Below are 11536 nucleotides of genomic sequence, written 5' to 3'. Positions count from 1 at the left end.
TAGCCACCTTAGGCCAAGAATAGATGGCATTTACTGCAAAGGGCATGAGGGAATGTTTAGGGAGGATGGAAATGTCATTATCTTGATTGGGGTGGTGGTTCAATGAATGTAAGCAATCTGCCGAAACCCATTCACAGCGTTAACTTAAAATAGGCGTACACTTAAAATAGGTGTATTTTATTTTCTGTGAATTATATCATAGTAATACTGACTTAAAAAAAAAAAAAGAAAGAAAAGAAAAGGCTCATGCTCCACTTTTACCCCTCTTCTGCCTAGCTGTATGGGCTGAAATGTGAATGAGTTTGGGATAAGCCAGCTTCAACCATAACAGAGCAGCAGGGTAAAGGAACCTGGATCCCAGGAGCCTAGCTTCCCCCAAGTGTGGGACCGTTTATTTCTGGAGAGAAACAAGCTCCAATCTTGTTTGAGTCATCGCATTTTTAAGTCACTACATAACACAACTTAGCCTTATCCCCAACTAACATAATTACATGTAATTGAGTATCAGTTACTTTCATGTGTATAACCTTATCTATTCCAAATAAACTAAAAATTCTTCATAAGGCAAGCCTGGAGAAAAATAAGCCTTAGTCCCCAAATAACTTAGAAGATACAGGCTCATTAGTGTCAGCCATTCCCCACACTTCTCTCTGTCACCCAGATATCGCAAGTGACTGAAACCCTGCAGTGGTGGTCAGTGCATTTTGGCTGCCTGATTAGTGCCTTCTTTGTCCCAGCAATACACAACAATTAAGCAAACATACTGGATTCATTTCATGGTCTCCTGCAAAAAGAAAAAGAATTTAAAGAACTAACAGTATATATAGTCAAGAACACAATAAGAACATGATGAATTCTCAAAAAAAAAAAAAGGCTAATAACATAATATTGAAAAGGTAATGGAGTCCATATGACACCAAAATAATCAGTTCAAGAGTAAAATGCAACTGTTTAAATTATTAAAACACTACCAATTATCAAAACACTATCTCTCTCTCTCTCTCTCTCTCTCTCACACACACACACACACACACTGATTAAAGCTTTAAACTTTCAGTTTATTCTGTTGTTACTACATAAGCAATACACCCCTATGACATTCTTCCCACTAACCTCTTAGAACCTAAATTCACATCTACTTTAGAAGATTGGAAGAATAGAAGGATGACAGATGTTTTCCCAAGCAGCAGGTGTTAGCAGTAGTTTTAGTGTCCCTTACTCCTCTGAAAATGTACAGTGAAGTGAAAGAAGGGGAAAGGGTGCAAGTCAGTATCATAAACTGATGAATGGCTCTTTCTTTTTTCATTGAGCAACTACTGTGTGTGAAGCCTGATCCAAAATTCTAAACAAACGAAGATCAGTGGGCCAAAGCCTCTGTTTAGAAATACTAGCCCTGTGACCAACTTTTATAGGAGAAGAAGCTCTTTGTTAAGTTTGTTACTTTTTAAGAGATTGGCAAAATGGCATTCTAGGGCTCAGGCATGCATATTTTTCTCAGAAGATGCTGATCTAAATCTTTTTGTGGCATCTGCCATCACTTCAGGAGTTGGACATTTTTCCTTATAACTCACTAAATGAGTACAGGAAGAGAATGAGCTGAAGAGTCATGAAACCCAACAGGACATTTGGACTCAATACAGCAAAACTATTCAATGTTCTTTTATTAGAAACTTTTTCACTAGTGTATTCATTTAACAGAATTTACTATAGAATACAGAAAGTTTCCTTTTTTTACCTCATCACATTTTGTTTTAAAAAATTAAATTACTGACCAGGAGATATTTAAAATGTTTGACTTATTAAAAGTGAAAATAAAGCACAAATCCACTGATAGAATACACTCATTTCTATTCCTTCCTTGTATATAAATATCTATATTACCCATTACTAGCCAACTTTGAATGAACAAAACTGAAACATACAATCTTTCCATTCTTAAGAGTCTCTTGTCTCCAGTCTCATTTCTTTATCTTATCTCTGAGAACATAGAAAAAGAAAAAAAAAACTAAACGAAACACCTGCACCGTATTAAATCATGGATGTTGAGAAAAACCTTTGCTATCTTAGAAACATTCTGTTTACTTACAGGAGTAGTTTTTTGGAATGCAGTTCATTTATTTTTAAAAACACAAAATAATGAACGTAATTGCTAAGTAACCACTAGCAAGGTTTCACTTCTGTGTCACTTTAGGAAACAGAAGGACACATACATCTCCACCTTCTTTTTAGACTTTCTTCTCAGACTGGCTACAGTTACAGCACTGACCAGGTACAAAACTCCCGGCAAAGAGATTTCTTTGATGTCACAAATCAGTAACTCCTCTGGAGTCCCATAGAAAAGAGCCCCTTACCATCGGCACTGCTCCTTATCTATTCCCTCCTGTGCCACTTCAGGGTGGCACATATGCTCCTTCCTGAGCAGGAGCAGCTAAAGAGGGAACTTCTGCTCCCCCGGCCCCCTTTCATTCTCTGCTTACCCCTTCACATGCTACCCCTTGCCTCCAACTCCAGTGGAGCAGAAACTGTTCATTTAATCATCTGAGTGCAGCACTTAGGTCGGCTTGCTACAGGGAGTGATGGTGCCCTGAAAGCAGGAGCCCTGGCACATTCTGTCAGCTTCCATATAGCAAGGCCAGTCTCCAGGGCTCGCCTCCTTCCCTCACAGCCACAACCAAGTAGCTCACTCACTCACTCTAGCTCTCTCTTTCCGTCTCTCTCCACATCCATCACTTCTCTCTTCCATCTCCTCTGCCCATGACCACAAGGCTTTTAGATTCAAGAGCAATAAAATGGGAAGCCCAGTTCGCCCTGGAGCCTAAGTAATTTTCCAGTGCAACTTTTATACAATGAGATTTCTGAATGCTTATCAAATATTTAAAAAGTCGTATCTCATTTCCCATTTGGCTATTGTTTGCCACTGTGTGCTCCCTCCTCAGAGACAGAAAGGTGATTGTGAGGATTCCCAGACACTGCCCTGAACACCTGCGATCAGGACTAACTTCCCCTCCTTACAATCCTGCACTGAGCAAACTACAATGTGATCCTCAAAACAATCCCATATCTTTATTTTCACAATACTCTATAACTCTCAGTTTTCACACGTACTATCTCATTGAAGCCTCCTGCAACTTGTGAGGTTGGTACAGCAAAGAATACCAACTATAATAACAATACTAAGGCTAAGAAGAATCAATTGGCTCACACTGTGAGTCTACAGAGAGCAGGACCTAAAGCTGAGATCTAACTCGTAGGTCAGGACATTTCCCTCCAGGTACAACCACAGGCTCTCAGGGTTCACTTGCTTCTAAGAGAGAAGTGGAACTGTACTCAGAAAGCATGTACTAGTGGGGATTTTGTGAACATTTGGACATAGGAGACATGTGTGAGCATGGATCTGTGTGGACACTAATGTTGGCAAAGGACAGAAACAAAAGAGATTCATACCATTATTTGATCTAGCATCATTTTAGTAGGTCTTACTATTTTTACAAATTACATTCAGGAATAAACTTACCTATTTTTCTGCTTCTTGGAAATTTGCACAATAGCAAGAGTCCTCATAACCTCATTCTCTTGACCATTCTTAGTTTAACACAGGGAATCCTAACAGGTTTCCCCACCTAGAGGAAATAATCATAAATACTATACTATCATATATAGTCAGATGATTTCACATCCTTCTTTACTTCCATAGAAGAAGCAGCATGCTTCTAAAACAAAGAAGTTTCATTACTAACAGTATCAAAGTTTACTTGGTGCTTTTATTCTTCTCTAGCACTTTTAATCTACCAAATATCTCTTTTAAACTAAAACCGCACAATTGAAAGTAGAACACACCCCAAACCAGTAAAAAAGTAGAAGACAAAAGAGAGGTCACCAGATCTCTTCATCAGTGTCAATAGAAAAGCCAGCCCTGGATGGATGGCCTACAGATCTTTCCTCACATTTCAGGACAAAAGCAAATACCTACTGGCAGGAGGATCGCGAGGTCAGAAGATCGAGACCACACTGGCTAACACAGTGAAACCCCATCTTTACTAAAAATACAAAAAATTAGCCAGGCATCGTGGTGCACGCCTATAGTCCCAGCTACTCGGGAGGCTGAGGCAGGAGAATCACTTGAGCCCAGGAGGTGGAGATTGCAGTGAGCCAAGATTATGCCACTGCACTCCAGATTGGGCAACAAAGCGAGACTCCATCTCAAAAAAAAAAAAAAAAAAAGACTTAGTAGATAATGAAGCTTCAACCAGCTGGGATGAAATCAAATCAGTCTTCCAGTTTACTTCCACAGAGAGACTTTGTTTGCCAAGTTCTGGGTTACAGATGGGGCTGAGGGTCTCTAAAATGAGCAGACCAAGGTAAGTATTGACGGACTCTTTTGTCCTGGAACAACCATCAGACACTGCTCGAATGCAGAGGGTTTGTGTTCCATTGGTTCGTGGCTGTCATTTGACTAAGGCATCAAATCAAATTTGCATATCCTGGAGTCTTAAGAAGTGTTTTCATCAAACATCTGGAATTGGTGTTTAGTTTACAGTCAGAGTTGTAACACGAATTCCACTGTGTTTTCATTAATTGTATGTATTAAGGCATCTTTTCATCAGTTGCAAAGTTTAGTTGCTTACAGGATGAAAAGGAGACTAAATCCTGAGATCTTTGCCAAGTAGCATAAGCTCAAGGTAAACTGATTCCTCCATCTGTTAAATGGTGGGGGACATTACCCTGCTTTGTTTGGGTTCTGAGGCTTAACCAATTCATTTGTTGATTTTTCTCCATGAAATCCTCATGGAGTATCAACTCCATGCTAGCCACTATTGAAGGAAATGGAGGGGTGGAACCGGGGTATGATATAGCAGTGAACAGACAGACAAATATTCCCACCTTATGGACTTATTCAGGTGGGGGAGGTGGCGAGAGGGGAGAAGATCCAACAATGAGCAAACAAGCAAGTATGTCAAAATGTAAAAGGTGCTGTGGAAAAACTAATGTCTGGAAGGAAGATCAGGAGTGTGCGGGTGATAGTAGGTTTCTGTTTTAAATGGAGAGATTAGGGGAGGCCTCAATGAAAAGATGGCAAAAAAAAAAGTTGAAAATACTGTATTGTTTGTATCTTCCCAAAGTCTGGCAAATACTCAAGTGAAGAAAGTACATTTTAGGAGGAACGAGGCAGTCCCCTCTTCATTCTCATCCCCCTGTTCTAATCCTCTTCTAAAATGAAGTCATAAGGTACTATCTGAATGCCCATAAGTGGGTACTACATATTATGCAGCATTAATCTAAATGTTATTCTAGGAGCTCATTAGTTTTCATTAGGGGAGTAGTGAGAGGCATCATCATTTGAAGAAAGATCACAGAACTGGAATTCGGGACTTTGAGTGTCTAGTCTCAATTCTGCCGTAAATATTGGTGTCCTTAAGGCCAACCATTGTTTTGTTTGTTTGGTGGTCTGGTTGGTTGGTTTTAATGGATCTCTAAACATTTGGGAAATAATGTATATGATATAAACACCACAAACTAAATTAGAAAGGAAAAGGAAACTTTTCAGTACTACTTCTAATGAAAAAAAAGTAAAAGAAACTCTTAAAAGATATTTGGAGAACGAGAGTGATACAATTTGTCAAATGAGAGATGAGAGGCAAATCAAAACATTCAGAAAGAGGGCACGCTGGGTCAGAGGATGAGGAATGGGTAAAGATGAAAAAGAAAAGTCATTTCCTTGACTGGAACCAAAATACTGAAGAGGTTAATAGCAGACAATGAAAGAAAGAATGTAAACCAGAGCCCACTGAAGGATCAACTTGAAGATGTGAGAACTTCATGGCTGATCTAAAACTTCAAGAGAAAAGGAGACTCTGTTCCTCCAATTATGTAAGAAAAATAATGCCATTTAAACAACAATCAAGAAAGGGAATTTGAAAAGTAAATTCAGAGAGTGAAAGCAAAGACTTTCAGAGTCAAAGATAACACCAAGAAGACAAAAAGATAACATCAAAGTAAATTCTAAGAATGGTATTATGATATTCTGTATTTTCCAACATTTCTAGAATTGGTGTTTAGTATTTTTTTATTCAGAAAGGGAATGTAATTCAATGTGAAGATAGTCTTAATGAAAGACTAAGATGCCAGAAAGCAAACAGAAAGCTAACACTAAGAATTCGAATTAAATCATTGCCCCAGATTTGTTGTTTGATAACAGTCTATTACAGACTTTTTACATAAAGTAAAACTGTGGCTTTAGAAAACATTTTAGAAAACATCCAGCTTCCCCTTCAGTTATTAGAGAAGTTTCTGAAGTGCAGAGAACTTGTGCCATCACAAGGGGCAGCTGGCAATAGAGAGGGCAACACAAGAGGAAAATCAGGACCAGTATCAGAACTAGAAGCAAAAGAGGGCTCTTACCCTAACCATTCTAGCAAGAAGGATTTCATGAATGTTCTAGTTAGAAGAGATTGGTGATTTATACCAAAATGACCTTTTACATCAGTAGTTTTTAAAATTTGAGCTAGAGAGCTCTTCCAATCAAACCTCATTTACAGACCCAGTTAAAAAAAGGCAAAAGAGGATCTGATCTAATCTACTATGGAAAAGAGCCATGAAGTACACCTTTTCAGGTCCCCCTTAGCCCATAAAGCCCCTCAGCTGGACACCTTTGTGGAATCCTAGGCTCAGTGGAACATGGTGGTACCTGGTGTGAAAACCATTGGCTTTAAATCATACCCATACATGAGGATTTAAATTTGCTGTACAGAGAGATTAAATGTACATATAAAAATACATTTACTGTATTTACATAAATACATGTATAAATATATTGTATTAGTCCATTTTGCATTGCTGTAAAGGAATACCTAAGACTAGGTAATTTATAAAGAAAAGAGGTTTACTTGGCTAACTGTTCTGCAGGCTATACAGAAAACATAGTGCCAGCATCTGCTTCTCATGAGGCCTCAGGAAGTATCCACTCATGTAAGGTGAAGGAGAAGCAGGTGTGTCACATGGTAAGAGAGGGAGCAAGAGTGGAGAGGAGAGGAGGTTCCAGGCTCTTTTGAGACAACCAGCTCTTGTGTGAACTAATAAAACAAGAACTTAGTTATTACCACAGGGAAGTCACCAAGCTTTTCATGAGTGATCTGCCCTCGTGACCCAAACACCTCCCACATGACCACACCTCCAACATGGGGATCATATTTCAACATGAAATTTGTAGGGAACAAATATCCAAATCATATTATATATTTCTTTAATGCATAAAATGAATTTACATTAACTTTTCAATAAAGCTGGTGTCTCTCTGAGGTCCAGAGTTTATTGAGGACTATCTGAATCTGGGCCAAAGCCTCTACCTTTGGAGTCACTGTCCTGATGGGTATACCAGGCTTAGGGTCACACAAAGCTGCTGCCTAACACAGCCCAGCTCCATACGTGTCAATGACATAATACCCGTCTTCTATTTAAAGACATTCCTTGGAAAGCATATTCAGGAATAGTCTATAAAATCCAATGACCAGGTTATCTGAAAGTCTGAGTACAGCTTTGGTAAAGTAAATAGCTTCGGTAAAAGAAGCAGAAGTAGGACTAAAAAAGGCCAAAGTAATTCTAAAACTAGAGCACGGTCTTTTGACTAAGTACAATGTACATTAATCCTTTATGGTTCTCTGGATTGTTTGTTTTTGTTTTCTTTCATCTATCTGATTTGCTCTTGCTTTTTTTTTCTGCCAAGATATTTGCCATTTAGACATCTTTATCAAACTGTCCACAATGACATCTACATATGTGGTTTTTTCTGGGTCGCTGGAGTACACAGCCCACTGACACGTACAGTACAGAGATCCATTGAGATTACTATGAGGTTGGGAGCAGAGAGTGAGATATAAGCTGCAATAGACTCTAAAATAAATAAGCTCCAAGGTTCTACCTTAACTCAACAGTAATAAATGCATAATGGAAATGAAATCATAGCTATGTATCCATTTTATTTGACATTTTGTATGGGCTAAGGAAAATAAGAAGAGCAGACTTAGATCAGTACTTTCCAGGCAGACAAGTCAGGAAAAAAATGAGCTAGTTAGTGGTGCTTTATGAATCAATTTTTAGAACAAATGGAAAGGTTCACTCCACACATTCATCCATTTAGACTTATAAATAAAAATGGAGTGAGAAGCAGTCACTCTTCAAAAGGCTTTGGTTGAGAACTCAGGGATGTGCCTTTCAAGCTCCTTAACCCTCCCATCCTCTTCAACAATAAACCAGCCTGTCTTTTACCACCAAGATTCCAAAACCCAGAAACAAAGACACAACAAAGCCAGAGTTCTTTGAATTTTAAGGAACTGGAAACTGAACAGGGTGAGGATTGAAAGGAGGAGTTGTTCTTTCTCTTTCTAATGAAATCCCTCAGAGAGAAATCCCCTTTCCATTTGAATTAAAACCAGAAATGGCAGAGATTACATTAAAATTTTTTTAAAAACAACATTGTCTTCAGTTGCTGTGAAATGAGAGATCATTTTCAAATTTCCTAGGAATAAGTTTCACCAGCTGGGTAAACCTTTGTAGTTCAGAGGTTTCGCGAGCAATTGCTGGCTCCTATCCAAGCACAGAAATGACAAAAACCCACTTTGAACACAGACTGCCGTGATGATATCCTCTGGAGAACGAAAGAGAAAGAATAAAACGGTATCTGCGGGATTCCCCTGAGCAGAGAGGTTTGGCTGCAACAATACATTTCAAAGAGTTTTATGATTTCCGCTACAAAGGCAGCATGGGAAGGAGCTGCTCGCTGTGTTCTGACTGAGCACCAATAACACACCTAGCTGGGGGTTTAGGGCAAGGGGTCCCACGCAGTAGAGTGTGCAGATAAGAAAATCGGACTGCCCATTTAGCTGAACAAACTGTTGGTGCGCCGGTTACATTTAACCTCTCGTGGGCCTCTTGAATAAATCTCAGGAAGAGACAAAAGGAAAAAGACCACATCTTTGTTTATCCAGAAGAAAGGTATCTGATTTCTTCCTTTAAATCAAGTCTCTGAGTGATAAAAGGAAAAAATGAAATGTTAACAATCTCAGTAAAGTTTCCTCTAATGTCTCTTGTGGTACCTTGAATCTTTGTAGTTAAGTTTAGACTTAATAGTCTCATTTTTCCAAGGATTTCTCCAGAGGGTTTGTTCAAAGCAGCAGCACAAGGTCATCCAGGGAAAAGGAGGCAGGAGAAAATGTCTCCCCTTCGTCCAGAAAAATCCTTTTCATCTCGTCTCACAAATGCTACATCAATTAAAGAAACTCCCCTAGCCAGCTTACCTCCATGGTCAGATTCTGCAAGCCCTATGTGGAATGCAATGAAAAGGAATGGGAACAGGAAAACTCATAAGAACTATCTTGAGACAAAGGAGTCTTCCAGAGCCTGATGAGATGCTCCCCTTAACCACATCTAGTCAGGCTTTGTCGACTAGGCCCCATCCTTGGGCACATTCTCAAGAGCCCAGTTTTATCAAGAATCTTTTAAATTTGTTTAGAGAGAATCTCCACCTTCTATATATGATTAGCCACAACACCTACCAAATTCTTCATACTCCCCACTTGGTATCTGATCACCCTGACCTGCCTTCAGCAAGAATCCTGTCGAGCACATTTAGCCAAAATCCTTGAGGCTTCCTCTTAGTACTTTTCCATCCACTGACACCCACCCTGCTCTTTGGCTATGCATTCTGAATTGCACACTCTATATTTGGAATTGGGCCCAGTTCCATACTGAGGCCTCTTTTCTCCTATTACAATAGTCCTGAGTCAAATATCCTTCTTCTGCTATAACTACTCTCCAGCTCAGGTTTTTCTTTGGCAAGCTTACCCCTTTCACAAGACTCATACATAGGAACCTTGACTACTTGATATGTGGACAAGGCCATTTGTTTTTTAACAGAATGAAAGGAATCTTGCTTAAAGTGGATGGTTTACAGAGATCTGGGATGCAAAAAAAAAGGTTTTTAGATACTGAGACTGTTTCTTCCATGAAATCAGTGACTTGTTTCAGCTCAGTTTTAAGAAGAAATCACAGGATTCCTGACACTAAATTTAGCATAGATGCTGAGGGATGAGAGCACATTGAGATTTGCTTAATATGAGAAGTCTGCTAGGTTCTCTGATCAAGCCTTGATATTTTTCCTGCTTCAAACCTTGATATTTTTCTCCCTAGGAAAATCTAGAATTAGCACCCTTGAAGCTAAACCTTTCTCCATATCTAGACCTTAGAGTGGAATGCCAATCTATCTGCAGAATCACTGCATACTAAAATGTCCCCACTGGAAGAGACCCTAGAGATCATCTGTCAGTGTCCTCATTTTATCAACGTGGGAATTGACACTCCCAAACTTTTAACAGTGCTCCTTGCCACCAGGTTATGTCTCCAGAGGAGTGATGCCTTCCAACTGCAAACGAGCCAAGTTTAGAAGAGAAAAAAACAAAAGGGATGAGTTTCATTCCCAAATATATTCAAGTTCTAGGCCATTCAATTGAAAGAAAATAGATTGATAATTGTTCTGTATCATAGAAGCCAAAAGAAGACCAAATTATTTGAATAAAATCTACGCACCTTTAACTGATTTAACTCCACAGTCAAAATTCTCTCTTCTTTATCAAATGAACAGTCTTCAAACTCTAAAGAAGAGAATAATCATGCTTAATAGGGAAGTGGAGAGATGACAGATTGAGGAATAGTTAAAAAAACAGGACATCAGGCGCACCCAAATAACATTCTAGGGCAATGAAATAGTTAAATCTACTGAGTGTCCACTACATGAGAGGCACTATTCTAAGTCCTTTGCCCAGATTAACTCACTAAATCTTCACAACATATTTGATAGGCATTATTATTAGCCACATTCCACAGCAGGAATTCAGAAGGGTAAATATCAGCTGCTCTAAGTTTCACAGCAAGGATTTCTGCCCAGGAAGGTTAACTAACCTTTCATTACTATACTATGCTGTACTATGCTGAGTTGCAAACGAACCTACAAATACAGTAACAAAGACACTGGCACTAATCTCTGCAGGAGAAAGTGCCTAAGACTGGGATTAAGGTCAATAGACTTGAAAAGGTCAAGGTTCTTATCTTCAAAAACAGATAAAAGGAGATTATGAAAATGATATCCTCATGAGTCTGACATCAAACCACAGCAAGTACATGTCTAAACAGAGTTTATGAACTTAATAAAGAAAGTGTTAAGTATTGAGGACCAGCCCAGGCTCCTTATGGACAAATTGTGCCTTCCAATAAGGTCACTAAAATGACAGATCAGAGAAATTCTGGAGACACAGGCCATCTGAATTCAACCACACACTGGAAATGGCTGTCTTAATATTCTTAAATTCATGATGGATAAATGTGGTTAATTGAAAACATGTTCCCCAAAAAAGGTGCCTGGTAGATATCTGTCAAATAAGAAGGGCTGGAGTGACATGAAGCTCTCAAGTAGTCCTGTTCTGTTTCTATCAGTGATTATGGTAAAATATATTTTTCAAAGACAAAGATATCACAAAGTTTAAAGGTG

The 11536-nt window shown here is 38.9% G+C and overlaps 1 long non-coding RNA gene across 1 annotated transcript; it reads right to left on the bottom strand.

Annotated features, from left to right (window-relative positions):
- Positions 1-439: 439 nt before the first annotated feature.
- Positions 440-10645, bottom strand: LOC105720631 (uncharacterized). Its single transcript, XR_001108195.2, has 3 exons — positions 10579-10645; positions 3515-3620; positions 440-784 (listed from the first exon to the last, which is right to left on the bottom strand). It is a non-coding gene; the product is annotated as an uncharacterized LOC105720631 (long non-coding RNA).
- Positions 10646-11536: the final 891 nt, after the last annotated feature.

This window comes from Aotus nancymaae, unplaced genomic scaffold, assembly GCF_030222135.1.
Source record: "Aotus nancymaae isolate 86718 unplaced genomic scaffold, 86718_ANA_hifiasm-v0.15.2.pri h1tg000014l, whole genome shotgun sequence".
NCBI classification, from domain to species: domain Eukaryota; kingdom Metazoa; phylum Chordata; class Mammalia; order Primates; family Aotidae; genus Aotus; species Aotus nancymaae.
Note: the sequence above shows the minus strand (reverse complement) of the source record. Positions and strands in the feature narration are given on the sequence as shown.